This window comes from Crassostrea angulata, chromosome 2, assembly GCF_025612915.1.
Source record: "Crassostrea angulata isolate pt1a10 chromosome 2, ASM2561291v2, whole genome shotgun sequence".
In the NCBI taxonomy this organism is placed as follows: domain Eukaryota; kingdom Metazoa; phylum Mollusca; class Bivalvia; order Ostreida; family Ostreidae; genus Magallana; species Magallana angulata.
Genome location: NC_069112.1, coordinates 23766459 through 23782215, shown reverse-complemented (window position 1 = coordinate 23782215; position 15757 = coordinate 23766459). Strand labels below are relative to the sequence as shown.

At 32.5% G+C, this 15757-nt stretch overlaps 1 long non-coding RNA gene and 2 pseudogenes across 1 annotated transcript; 1 reads left to right on the top strand and 2 right to left on the bottom strand.

Annotated features, from left to right (window-relative positions):
• Positions 1-1196: 1196 nt before the first annotated feature.
• Positions 1197-2617, bottom strand: LOC128173394 (uncharacterized). Its single transcript, XR_008242495.1, has 3 exons — positions 2427-2617; positions 2102-2166; positions 1197-1689 (listed from the first exon to the last, which is right to left on the bottom strand). It is a non-coding gene; the product is annotated as an uncharacterized LOC128173394 (long non-coding RNA).
• A 5841-nt stretch (positions 2618-8458) lies between these two features.
• On the top strand, positions 8459-9776 carry LOC128173631 (putative nuclease HARBI1; annotated as a pseudogene).
• A 2537-nt stretch (positions 9777-12313) lies between these two features.
• On the bottom strand, positions 12314-14557 carry LOC128170767 (uncharacterized; annotated as a pseudogene).
• Between the last annotated feature and the right edge of the window lie 1200 nt (positions 14558-15757).

The following is a 15757-nucleotide window of genomic DNA, read 5'->3' as shown; positions in this document are numbered from 1 at the left end:
CCAACCTAACATCAGAGTAAACCCCAACTAAACCCCGGGTTTACTTTGGGGTAACTCTGGGTTTACTTTTTGAAAATTTTGGTCCACCCGGGGTTTACTTTAGGTTTACTCGGAGTTTACCCTGGGTATTTTGAAACCTTTTGCGGGGTAAACTGTATGCACTGAAGTGTGAAGCTGACTAGTATTTTAATCTTACTATATTACTGCCTGTAATTGCTACCCATTGTATATTCCAAATATACAGTTAGCGTCTCCTTTCAGGAGAAAACTTCTGGCCAGGTTTACTCTCTGTGTCCACTTTGGGTTTACTCTGGGTCCACTCTAGTAAACCCGAAGTAAACTCAGAAAGTAAACGCAGGGTTTAGTTGGGGTTTACTTTCTGTTATGTTGGGTCTGATCGGTACTGTACATACTGGAATATAGAAAAAATAAATACATATCTGCGCAGTAAGAAGGAGGTGAACTAATAAGTCCCAATGTCTAGAAGATTTTAAACCCATATTCATTTAGTATTTGGAAGCTGTACGAGTCTATTTTTATTTACTGTTAATAATCTAGCATTTCAGTTTTCTTGATTTTGGAACTCGTATAAAAAAATTATCTTTTGAAAATTTGTTTTAACATAAAGCAAAGAGAGTCATGTTTTAATGAACGTTATCCACTTCACTTTTTTATTGTGTCAGTTGTTTTATCAACTCTTGCATAAACGAGAAAAAACACCGAGTTTCATTAAATCGCTTCTTTATTTCGCATTATTTCATTGCAGATGGCCATGAAAGCCCCTGCGAGATGATCATGAACAATTCATGATTTTCCCTCGAATGATTCATGAATTATATTCATGAAATGTTCATGAACAGTTCATGAGGATCCCATGAACTTATTATTGGACATTTTAAAGTCATGAATTTTTGTTCATGAAAAAATGTTGATGAATATTCATGAATATAATTTTTCATGAACAATTCATGAACAGTTATATTCATGAAGCTTCATCATTTGATGAATGTCCAATAATAAGTTCATCGGATCTTCATGAACTGTTCATGAATAAGTTTAATGAATCTTCATGAACTGTTCATGAATATCATTATGAATTTTATTCATGAAAAATTCATAAATAAAATTCATGAACTATTCATGAAAATTCTTACCTTCTACATTTTGTATATAAAAAGGATAAATCTCCTAAAAAATCAAATATAAAATACTTTATTATAATAAATTGAAGAATAATGAGACAATATCTTAAGTATCACATAATTCTTATGTACTGACTATCACTTTAAATAATCAGCAAGTTTAATGAAGTTGTTTTAAAAAACAACAGGTAATGATATCAATACTAACTCATTAGCTTTAAAGGAATGTTACAATATTAGAATTGACATACCAATATGCAATGATTTGAAATATAAGCGACATTAGAATATGATTACTAGATGATAACTATCAATATGTTCTTTATGAAATCTTCCTTTGTTGCATCTTCCTTGCCTCTGCTCATGTTGATTTCACTTGTATTCCATATATTGCAATGTGCATTTACTGCATGGTAGGTAAAATGCTCCATCCTTTAAATGATTATTTTCTACAAACCCAGAGTGTCTTGGTGACAATACTTCTTGGTGGCAATTCTTCAGGCTTCACATATAGCCCCTTCGGTGGCAGAAGAGTTGTACCTCTGTACTGTACAAAAATAATATGACAAATAGCAGTATAATTATCACATGTCGTTTAAAACATTTGGAACATCAACTAATCATTCAATCATCTCATTTAATTCTTATTTCAAATATTTTTATCAAATGATAATGCTGAAATTGCACTAGAGCTTAAGAATGAGAGTGCCTACCCTAGAAAAAGTGATATCGCAGAAAAATAAAACAACTCAAGATGAAACAAGATGAAAAATTCAGGAGAAAACATAAATAAACATTATGCCTGCTGTTCAATCCATTTCAATGTATCTATATACTCGAATAAAATACTTCTTTAATTTATTACGATGAAACTATAACTGTTTTCAAATTTGTAAATGATACTGGCCATTCTATTAGAAATTTTCAATTACTTGCAATAGCATTTATTTATTACTTACTGAAATTTATGTTCAATGATCACTATCTTTAGGGCTGTCCAATATTCTGGTTTCACTGCATAATTCTAGAGTAAAAAAAAAATTGTATTAACTCAAATGACATCAGCATATTACTTTACCTTGTAATTGCACCGATTTAGGTATATCAAATGTGTAATTTATTATCAATTATGTAGTTAAAACTTTTAAGTTAGTCAAAAAAGAATTTCACTACAAATTAAAAACCGCCATTTTGAAATGTTTGAAAAAATGAACAAAACTTAATCTTACGTTTTGACTCCCTCATAAAAGTTATTTCAATATACATGTATACATACTATATTACCTTTAATACCATTACTTTGAACTACATCTGCTGCATTATCTTCTTGCATGTTCCATGCTTAATTAATCCATCGCTCATGTTGAAGATCCGTCTGCTTTCATTCAAAACGCGTAATCGCTGGGCGGAAGTGACGTAATAGAATCAAAACAACTCGCTGACTGTGTATTCTGAGACTCTTTCATTTAGTTAAATAATTTTTTTAACATATGTTAATAATAATAAAAAATATCTTTAAATGTAACTATTTATAAAATGCTTAAGTTTTCATTATTATATTTTCAGAGATTGAAGAAACGTACGATTTAATATTTTTCGGTTTACACAAGTTGTGTCTGTTAAACTTCAACCCCCTTCGTTTTTGAACCCTCAAGGTTTTGGAACTTAAAACATAATTTAAACTCAATTAAATATTCTTTCATACTTTATTTCTATAATTTGCATTAATGTTTTAAAGTAATATTTTCATTATTGCTTATCATTAAGTTAATTGACAAATTGAAGTTCAGTGTGTTTTTGTAACGGAGGCGAATCGACATGACACCTCATAAACAATGGCGGACCCCTCGAAAGTCGGAGTGTAGCAACGGTAGTTGTCTGAGTATAAACAGCTATTCATAAATGAATTGTTGGAAGTTCTCAACGGAATATTTACATAACGGATTTGTAACTTCTTAGAATGAATCGCTTTCAAATGTGTGCAACAGTAATGCCTTATACAAAGAAACCGCAAAGGTTCTAAACTCGACGGGGTCCAAATTTTAACCGAATGTGCTCGGAACATTTTCTCTGTCGTTCTCCCAGGAACAGATGCACTTCGTCTTGTGTGTATTTATGCTTCTATGATAGATTGACAACCTACCACGTCTTTAATAAACTTGATATACAATGTACTTCAAACAAGTTGGAATTCAACGTATACTAAATCTTTTTTCTAAAGAAATATGCAAAGTTTTAAATTATTTCACTTTTTCAGTTTAGTTTACAAGATTTTTAACAACAGAAAACAGCCATAATGTATCATCTGCAAAGACTGATTATTCACTAATAAATTATGTCATTTTTAAAAAAATATATAAATTGAACAATGAAGAAATTAAGCGTCAAATTTAGGATCTAGTAATGACCATTTGATCATGATGTCTGAGAACTTCGCTGTTGTCAATGAATTTACATGTTTCTTAGAATTGAATAAATAAAGTAACTATAATATAAGATCTTTCTTTTTCAAAATTAAAGATGCCACATTTATATCGGTGTTTGCATGAATATTCATGAATGTTCATGAAGACTGTGTTTTAATATCAATATTTTAAGATGTATAATTTTTTTAAAAAAAGATAGTGTTCTGAATACTAGAGTAAACTATGTTATTTATAAAAGTATTTCAAATTAATTATATATTTCGTAAGTTAGAACTTCATGAAAATTCATGAATGTTCAATACCTAGAACTATTGAATACCAGGTATTTCCTGTATTCTTGTATATTCATAATTTGTTCATGAATTACATTTTAAGAACATATTCATGAATAAAATTCATGAACCACCTTTATGAACCAGTTATGAACCAGTCATGAATACATCATGAAACTTCATGAACGGTTCATTAAAGTTCTTAAAATCATGAATTTCATCTCGCAGGGGAGGCAATAAACATTAGGTTTAATTTTTTTTCCAAAAAAAGAAAAATGAGTTCAGACTTATTCACAATTAAATTGTTTTTACAATTTAAAAGGAAGACATATGCTTGTTTGCAACGAGATCGAATCTAGATTACTTTTATTATTGTATCTATATCTTCACGTATAACTAGGCTATACGTGGCCCTTTTCATGCATTAAGATATTGCATATTTAAACAATAGCAACTTTTATGTTAATATCAAGAATCAATGTCTTACACTTGCGTAATTGATCTCTGCCTATAAAATTCAAATATACCATTTTAAGACCGCGGAATGTAAACTTAATGTAAATATGCAGCGTACGTACATCACGCGGACGTCTGATGAGAAAACAATGAATTGAAACTGTAGTTATTGAATGTGTATTTTCAAATCACCCCACTGTTTCTAATTTGCTATATAAGTTAAACAAGTTTTTAAAAATCGAAAATACATTTTGTAACAATTGCTGTAATTGGCTGAAATAACTCATGAATATTCATAAATCAAAGTTCACCAAGAGGTACCTCAAGCGGGGTTTCTTCAGATCGTCCTGTAGCGACAATAAAAACAAAAGGAGCGGATTCAGGATTTGATTTGAATAGAAATGCATCTCAAAGAGCCCGTTAAGGATATGGACTAAGGACAAAAAGAATTTCAGAGAATTTTGCTTTGACCTTGACCTATAACTTAGAAATTGTCCACCTGGCATAGAACTTTTAATTAAATCTCATTACCCCTGACATACAGGCATTTTTGTTCAATCAGAGCAAGATTAAGCAAATAGAACAATTCTACAGTCTAAAACGGAAGGAAAAGAGGTGCGTTATGCTTTTTACCTTGAAGTTACAAGGTCATTTCATGCTTTGCACAAAAAATGCTTTGTTCAAGTAAAGACTAAGCAAAATAAGGCTAAGTGGAAAGTATACATGATCTTGTTAAAGGCCACTGCATGCCACTAACCAAAGTGCTGTTTAAGTAAATTATTAGTCAAATAAGGCTAAGTGGGGATTAGTACATATATGCTATAAAATGATGTTTGTGTGATCCATATGACCTTGACAGTTGACCTACAAAACATCATTCTCGGTCATTGCATACACTTTCAAAGTCACATTGAAAATATAATTCAAGATTGTTTAAACTTGTGAGGTAAGAGGAAAAAAGTATCTAATTGTCGATCTTTGTAATGAAAAATTCGGACAATGAAACCACTTACACGATTTCTTTAATGTTAAAATAATTACCAATAATTATTTTCAGAGACGCAAACAGTCATAGATAAATATATCATTTACCGTTCTATATACCTGTAGCTCAGGTATAATTAGACATCGGTTTACGCAAGGAAAGCGACCGTTTTAATTAGCTTGACAATGGCTTATTCAAAAAAAGAACTAGGCTTACAAATCTATTATCTGGCGTTAGTCCTCCGATCCTGCAATTTGTACCTCTAACTAAACTCACTGAACAGAGTTCACCGTACTTTTACTTACCTGTTTACTTAATCAGGAGAGAGAAACTCTATTACAAATACAAAACTTTGTATCAAATTTACGCTGATTTAATTTCCGCGATTCGGAAATCTTCGCGAACAAAGCAGAAATTAGATACACGCAGGTAATACCTGATATATGGTAACATGAGCTAATATATATTCAACGATTTTTTTCTCTATATATATTTTCAATTTTTAAAGGAAGATATTTAATTTCCTGACTAAACTTAAAAATCTCTTTTTGAAGAAAATGATTTCTGCATTTTGTGAATTCGTTGACAAACTGATCTGGTAGTAAACATAAACAAGAGGGAAACGTCTTTCAGCACTAATCGAGGTTCATTCTGTACAAGTTCGCTACGGAACATTAGCAATGCATGCAAAAAGCCAAACCAAACCATGTTACCTGAATTCGATCGGGATTGCATACTTGTTTGATACCTTTCTGGGTAACAGGTATATGAATACAAATACAATTATAGAATAAGGATACAAAATCAATATATAGCCAACTAAATGTAGGCATTATAAACAAACAATTGTGTTTACTAACACAATCAACGAAAGCCAATTATCAAATCACTTTACCAGTATGAGAACAAGTCAGCCAAAAGCCTTTCAAAACACAATCGAAATCACAAAAACACTAACAAGTCACCATGACAATAGCTACAGAAACAAGTTTAAGAACTGGGTGGTCTAGAGAACAATTCTGATGCTTTGCGACGCAGCTCAAATCCCTGTTCTGTAGAACTCTTACAAGAAATTCACCAGAAAACTGATCGAGTTGTTCACAGATTAAAAAATCCCTGCGAATGATTGGGTGACTGTTTATATACCTAGCAAGTTATCTTTGATTGATCTACTTATGCATCATACCTATTCGGTATATAAATAAAGGCATCTGATTGGTTAAACACGATTCATTTCAATCCGGAAGAAAAATCATACACTAGCTTTTACAACATAGTTATCCACATCCTCCACAGATCTGAACATTGCAGCACTACACTCTGCCAAAATCGTGCGCATGGTGCTTTCTCGTAAAAAAAAAATATTGTTAACAGAATTAACTAAACAAGTTCATGGCAGAGTTTGAGTTTTATGAAAATCCTTGTCGGGAGCATATATTTTTCCCTTGCTCTAATCTGGCTCGTACTAGCCCACATGGTACCTTTGATCAAATAGTGAAAATTGTATTCGAGTAAATTTTATATACCGTTCTAGGCTGCGATTCGCGGAAAAAACCTGATATACATTTAGATTAAAACGCCCAGATCTACCGTGAACACTCGATCTGCAGTAGGCAGAGTAAACACAATTATTGAGGTCGGTCACTACCTGTGCGTACGCATTCAAGGCCCAGAGGCCCGTTTCACTAAAAGGCGTACGCCTGTCTTAACTCTACGCCCGGCGTAAGTCCGGACTTACGTCTAACATTTGGACTAAGGTCCGTTTCACTAAAGGGCGTACCTTTGCGCCAGCCTTAAGTTAAGACAAAAATCTACGGCTGGTCTAAGGCAGGCTTAACTATAGACGTAAACATTGGATAATGGCGACTTTCTGGCTGCTTCGCAGAAGAAGAAGGGAAACACCTCGGAGAGAACGCGTTTTTCGGGACAGAACCAACCCTTTCGAGTATCTTGATGATATAGATCTCGTAAGTAGGTATAGGTTCCCGGGAAGAGTCATTCGAAAACTGATAAATGATGTTGACCCTATTGTGAGGCGACCTACATACAAAAGTCATGCCATTCCCACCCACATTCAGGTACTTGTATATGTGAATGCTTACTGTAGCATTGTATGCTTCTTAAATGTCCACACATAAATAAACAAATACTGACGCATGGAATCACATGATATGACAAATATAATGGGTTTTACAATGCACCTATTAATATAATTAAACTACATTTGCATACTTATTTATACATGTATATATAAAGATACACATGAACATCTTACAGGTACTTATGACCTTAAGATATCTGTCAAAGGCGGACTTCTTTTCGGAAGTAGGCGACCTTCATGGCGTTTCCAGATCATCCGTGTCCCGAGTAGTACATACAGGTTGTTATACTTCATTATTTTAACTTTAAAATGATGTTAACTCTATTTTTATTAAAAATTATTGCAGGCACGTAGCATCGTTGATGTGGAGATTTGACCCCTTGAATATTTTAACATTTTGTCCCCTGCATTCACAAATGATAATAAAAGAAAAAGTGAGCAAGTTAACACATCCCACGCCCCTCCCCTCTTAGTATTTGACAATGACATGCAAAATAAATGGCATGTTACACAAGTAATTCAAAATGAAGCATAATTCCAAAGTAATCGTTACATGTATTAAAACTCCATGCAATTATTGAGTCTTTATTTTGTACAGATAAAATTAATATAATAAAACGTACCGAAATTCCCAGAAAAAAAGGAATCGGAATTTCTTTGTAATATGCGCCTACACAATGTGTTCTCAATAACTGCAAAGTTTTACGAAATTTGGTTTAGCAGTTTCAGAAAAGTGACAATTGCAAGTACTATGGGGTATACTGATAATAATAATTATAATAATAATATGTACATGTTTGTATACACTATCCTTCATGTTTCTACATGCCTGTAATACATTTAATCAGTTGTACATTTCCTTTTCAAATATTCTTTATATATCATTAAGGGTTTTAACGCAGATTCATCATATTGTTATACAGTGTGCAGTGCAATAAATACAACAGTAGACAACATAAAGTTTCCAGTTAAGTACTGCCAATGAATTACGCCATGTAAAATCTGAGTTCTATGACATTGCAAAATTTCCAAATTGCGTTGGTGCAATCGATGGTACTCTAATACCAATTAAGGGCATGAGTGGACCACAGGAGCCTGCTATTGTATGCAGAAAAACTTTCATGCCTTAAATATTCAGGCCGTAACAGATTCGAATATGAGGTATAAACGGTATTGATTAAAACATAAATACTAGCACGTCATTTTTATGTAATAGAAATACCCTTTTATACACCAAAACTTCAACAGGAGAAAATTAAAATATTTGATATATCGTCAAAAGGGTTAAATGAAATAACAACCTTTGAGAATGTAAATGTTGTCAATTTTGAAATAACTTTATTGCACCAAATATAACCAAACAAATATAACAAATATAAAAATGCTAATTTGTTTGCTTACATATGTATAAAGGATGAAAATTTGGTTGATATTATTTCAGATTTCTTCAAATCAATACCTGTTTTCCCGGGGCAACTCTCGACTCTTTCGTTTTGAGCAACTCGGGATTGTCAGGTGTTATGGAACATCTCGAAGGGGGTGGGTGGTTACTTGGGGATTCTGGCTACCCTCTCAAGGAATGGCTCTTAATGCCATTCTTATCCCCAGCCAATCAACACGAAGTGAATTACAACGAGGCCCATGGAAAGACTCGTGTTGTCATAGAAAAATCGTTTGGGGTATTAAAATCCAGATCTAGGTAATTTAAACGCAATTTTTCGTTATATATCTTTATATGTCATATTTGCAAGCAAATGTTTTATTTCAAACGTTTATTACGATAAACGCGACCTTAAAGTTTTTTTTTTATTTGGGAAAAAAATGTATATCTATTACAACCATAAATAAACCTTGTTACAATTTTATTGTGAACTCATTTAAAATTCTGTGGGCCAATTTTCTTAGATTGTGGGATTTTTGGTTATTCGTGGAGATGTAATTTCGTGTATGGGTCGGTTTTCAGTTTCAGTAACAAAGATATCTATTTCTAAATTTCCTTTCTTTGAAGATGTTAATTCGTGGTGGTGGTGGTGGTGGGAGGAGGGGGGGGGGATACCACCGAATATATCGAAAATTGAGCCACCACGAATTCTAATGATTCCACAGTATTTACATTCAAGTAAATCTTTGCAGGTGTTTACATCGAACTGGAGGAGTGCTCCCCTTTTCACCAAGTAGATGTTCTCAAATTATTCAATGCTGTATCCGGCTTCATAATTTAGCTGTTTCAGAGAAAGTCCCCTAACTTGAGAGTGTGGTTGTACAGAACATCAATGACAATGCCGTGTTTAACGCAAACGCACCAAGGAGAGCACAGGATGTGCGCATTCAAGTTGCAAATTTATTTCAACAATTCATCTATTCATTAAATCACACACTTACATTCTAAAAAAGAACATGACTACTTTATCATTTTGTGTTCAAATTTATTAAATGCCAAATTTTTTTTTCAAATGCCGCTGCTATCCTCTCTAGGGCATCTGCTTTTCTCTCCTCCGCGATGGCTCTTCTCTCCTTCACTTCAATCAGATTCAGCATAAATGCGGCGTCGGGGTCGCTGGTCGTGTCTTGATTTTTAATGAAAGTTTTATAATCAGAACAATGTCAATTGAAACAGAAGAAAATAAAATAAAATCATATGTGTAATATGAATAGTAAAAAGCGCATTAATGAATTTGAAACAGTTCAATAGGGGTTTTTTCTTAACAAACGTAAAATTACGCAAAAATTAAAAATGAAGGAATGTTAAATACATTTTTAATTCATTTTCATAGCGTTGACATTGTTTATTTTTTACCTTTACGTTTAGATCCATATAGAATTGAAGCTAAGAATGTGTCGGTGGAAGGCCCGGACACATGTACACTTGGAGCTTCTTCCGGAACTTCAACTTCTTCTACTATATACAAACATACATTTTTTAATTTGAAAAAAAAAATCAATATTTCAAATCTACCTCTTATGTGTTCCGCGTGTGAAGAACATGTATATCAAATTTTGACAATCTATTATAAAAAAAATTATGATTTAAAATTTATAAGTATATTATATAATATGTATAATTATACAAACCAATGAAGGATGGTATTCCAGCGGAAATTTCCGATTGGACTGCAGTGCATGATAAGGCTAAGTTATCTGTCACAAAGCAATACTAGTATTTAGATATCATATATTTCAATTTTTTTATACTACAACTACTGTATACTACAATATACTAAAACATGGAAAATCTAATACTGTGGTTTCATTAATTTTCAAGGGTATCAATTTTCGTGGATTAAGTGAAAATCACAGTTTCAAGGATACGTAAATTTGTGGCCAATGACCTTATCAAAAGAAAATGTTAATAGAAATTACACTTAACTGAACATTAAATTTCGTGGATCAACTTAACAACGAAATCCACGAAAATTGGTATTCAACGAATATTGATGAAACCACAGTAGTATATGAAGCAAAAGTCGGGGAGGCAACATTATGAGGTTATAAAAAAACATGTAGTGAACGTATAGTTTACAATGTACATGCATGTACCATGTATTTAAACATACTTGTTTCAGAATAACTGGCAAAGGCAGTATCAACCCCTCCGTCAATCCCAGAGATAAGTTTATCCGGTATAATTGACAAAATCTAGCAATAAAACAAAAACTAGTAGTTGCCTTTTTCAATTTATTAATCTAAACGGTGCGAAACATGAAAAAATAATTATGTCAGTATCGGAAACTCATCTTAGCAACGATCGAAATGTTTGTTTTTTTTTCGGATACGTAGTACATATAATTATATCAATTTTAGGTAAATATTAGAAAACACATACGTCAAGTTCCCATACAGATTCCGGGGGAGGCCCTCCGCCCGTTCTCTTCGTCTGGTATTTTCTACTGGCTTCTTTTTTCTTTACAATGGATCTTGCATCTTTCCATTTCTTTTTTATTTCTTCTGTTTCCCTCTTGCACAAGGCAGAAGAAGAATTTATTCTGCAGTAAAATTTAACACTAAATATATTTTTGAATCCCCAGTCTTCCTTCATTTGTATATTTTTTGTTAGAAATTAAAAAATTATATAAAAATACACAAAACCTAAATAACATTCCTATTTTTGCCAATTTAGTTAGGTTTTTGACCATAAATATACATTATATGTAACATGTAGACATGAACAAATTGTAATCAAATCGGAGATGTTATTATATTAGTTGATCGTTATTTTAAAAACCTAAATGCTTACTGCTTTGTGATGTCTTCCCATAGAGCTTTCTTTTTCTCGTTTGTCACTAATGCCGACAGTTTTGCAAATAATACATCTTTGTTTTCAATTACACAAGATGTTAGAATTTTCATTTCATCATCAGTCCAGTTTGGCTTACGTTTTTTACTCTCCGAAGACATTTTGATTGTGCAGAATCAGTAGCGAATATCGCAGACGACAATATCGATATTTACATGTTTGTTACGAAATTCACATTATTTAAGAAAACGCTATGGAAATCAACATTACAGATTAAAGAGAGAGAGAGAGAGAGAGAAAGAGAGAGAGAGAGAGGTTTCTTAAACCTTTATTTCACTACAAAACACAGTTGAATAGGTTAGCTGCATACGCAACCAGATTAAAAAAGAACAACATGCATTACTTTTAAGTTTATTTATGTTATATCTGAAGCAGAGTATAGGAGTACATATCATTTAGCATGTACAACAACAAAACCTGATGCAATTCTCATTTAGATAAAAAACAGAATTGAATAAGTTGAAATAATATACAAAAATATCTTCACGTAGGTGTGCAAACTGTAATGTGTTAATTATCGGTTATTAGTTTTCACCGATGCCAACTTTATTAAGAATGACTTTTGATATTTTCAGTTCGGCATAATAAAAAATATGATAAATACTAATTCTTTTGTAATTATCATAAGCAATGTCCTTCAATATTCGATACTGTTAAAGTATTCACAAACAAACTCATGACGTTCCGTTTCCCAATGGTCGGCGCATTTTACATCCTTTGCACGAAATCTTAGTCTATTTTCGCCTGAAACATTGGTGTTATCCATAGGACATACGCCACTAAGCATGACAGTATTGTCATCAAAATACCAATCCCCTCCATTTTTCTTTGCCTGAATCCATGTTTGGACATCATTCGTTTTACCAATTGGGCCTGGAAAAAGAAGTGGTGTGTCTTTGTTTCCATTACATCATTTTACATAACCAACCTTAGAATTAGGAGTACTTTTTTCACTTGTTTTATTATTTTACACTAAACAAATGTTTAACAATCCATATCGGTCGGCTCTAAGAAATGACATTGAAAAGAAACCATTTCTTACTGCTAACTTAATAATTGTTTCTTTAACAAGACGCTGTGCTTTTTCAATGCGTTAAAGATTTGCCTCTTGTGAGCATCTGGTTAAAACAAATTTTGACCATTTGAAAATGGTTATCATGAAAATTCGTATCTTGGAGAACTAGTACCCCAAATAACTTTTAACAATGTAATTTGGTACGGGTTATTCTCTAAGATAATCCGTACCCTGTAGAGCTTTTATAATCTTGGTATTTTTGACGTCTATGTAGATACATATTGTCAAACAAAATAAATTTACATAAATAAATATAAACATGCTGGGCAAGAATGGTCGTAAAGTTTGGATAATATTCATTAATATTAAAATATTTCTGTTCAAAAACATTTGATTCAAGTGTCTTTAATTGTTTATTTGGAGGATGCTGTATGCACAATTACAACATTTAGAATTAAATGTTTCCTGTTATTTTAAGGTCAGACGACACGTTCCTTAATTTTATATAACTTTTTCCAGGAATTTGTTATTGATTTACTACTACTTTGAGAAGCTTTCTTGCAAAAGAATTAGGATACCTTATCAGGAATTTCTGCAAAATACTCGAGTATGCAATTTCCTATATAATCTTTTTGAAAATACACTTGAATTGCTGATATAAAAATGTGTTTACTAGTATTGATATATACAGCCGGAGGCGGTGTTTAAACTCACGACCCATTGAACCTACAGCTCTAGCAGTGTGCGGCCACCGCTCTTACCACTCGGCCATATAGGTTTACAAAAAAAACATTATTAAAATAATGATTTTTATTGGAACTCTTTATAACGAGGAGATACAAAAAAGATGCTCGAAGAACGTGTCGTCTGACCTTAAACGAATAATATTGTCTATCTCGTAATTGAAGAGAGATCCCTTTATTGAAAACGTGTATACTTAAGAAAACTGATCTTGTCCCAATGTTTGTTTAAAACATACTAAATCACAACTTACCAATAAAATCTGTTAGAATATCAAATTTCTGTTGAGAGTCCATTTTGAATAGGGCACCTCCCTTTTCCTGACAGTAGGCTTTGGCTTCGGGAAAAGTAACCGCTTCTGGGACGTACTTTAAACATGTTCTTGTCTTCTTTGTCGTCCTTATAGCCCGTGTAACAAAAAGCTACAAAATCATATAAACAATCAAATTTCGTTTGCCTGTATAGATTAACGAAATAAGAAGAAAACCTTGTTGATAAACACAAAATAACAGAATTTTTTTATACAAACTAATGGTTCATTTATACAGTGAATCAAATATAATCTGTGAGACATTATCTTTTTCCTAAAGTCTAAACAGGTGCTAGTTTCATTTATTTATTTGAAAAAAGGAATGTCATCAACAAACTACTATTAAAGAGATTTCTTAACACAGTCACATTAAAAACTGAGACAGATGTCAATTTCTTTAAAATAATAGTCTCCCCAGAACATAAAATTACCCCCCCCCCCCCCCCCCCCAGATAAATTTAAAAAAAACCATTTGAATGGAATACTTAGAGTAGGCGAATACTTACTCATTTCATATGTGTTCCAGGATGGATCTGTTATTTCACTTCCAGAAAAATCAACACAACAAAGGCAGGCCTGTTGCTCTCTGTTGTAACTTGACATGTAATAAATGCCAACGTTTGCCATACACGTCTGAAGGCAATGTATAACAAAGTCAATATCGTTGATTCGCATACATGATGATTTTGGATACGCATTTGTCATGGATCCATACAAATTCTGGTTTTTGAATTGATCTGATTCGCAATAAAGTAGAATGTTTCCTACTGCATACCAGAAGACAATAGAATATTTTACCTGGACCATTTTGTAAGGTGCCCGGTTACTTTTAGAAAGAAAAACACTAGGGGAAATGTTTTTATAGCAAATTTAAAGTTTGGATTTTAAATTGCATAGCAACGTTTATTGTTTTTTAGGCCTATGCAAATTTCTTTTACTTTGTTTTGCTGTAAACATTATAAACGCAAAAAACGGTTTAACAAATATATTAAGCTAATTTGCTATGCATTTACTAAAAAACCTTTCTTTAAAACAAATATTTGGTGTAGACACTGTAAAAGGACATAATGAAAAAAGTGCTTTTTAAGCTAATGAGTATGCTACATTACCGTGGTCCATTTATGATGACGTAATTTAAAAGATTCTGATTAAAAACACTGGTCAGTTTTGATTCGTTATTTTGTTTTAATGATGTTTTCTTGAATAAACAAGATTATTGTCGTATCTAGCTACTTCTACAAAACATATTCATTATCTCTTTAAGTTTAATTTCAATAAACAAAAAAAAAACCCCAAAACAAACTAACGAAATAAAATCCATGTTCCACGAGGCACGCTGGTACCTGCTGAGATTTAAAAAAAAGTGCCTTGGATCAAAATTGATCTAGCACTTAATACAAAACTTCAAAAGGGTCGTTGATTGACTCTTGCAATATGTTGATACATGTAGCATTATATCCCATTTTTAGTTCACCTGAGCTGAAAGCTCAAGTGAGCTATTCTGATCACATGTTGTTCGTCGTCCGCTGGCCGTCTGTCCGTATGAAAACTATTTACATTTTGAACTTCTTCTCTAAAACCGTTTATCCAATTTCAACCAAATTTGGCACAAAGCATCCTTATGGGAGGGCGAATATAAATTGCAGAAATAAAAGTCCTATCTGTATTCAAAGCGGAGAAAACCTTGAAACTGTAGAAAAAGGGGGGTGCATTTTTTAAAATCTTCTTCTCAAGAACTACTGAGTTCAATCCAACGTAGTTTAGCATACATTATCTTTATAGGAAGGAAAATATAAATTGCAAAAATTAAGGGCCAATTCTGTTACAAATCTGAGTTATTACGAAAATAATATTAAAGGAAAGGCGTGTTTCAATCAGTTTAACAGCTTCAGGTTCGGCATCCGGTAAAATGGGTAGGCAAGACTTGGCCTGGGCAAAACAAAAGATTGGCAATTATTAATCTGCCAATCTCATTAAAATTTCAGGATATTTGAGGAAACAGTATATTTGTATTC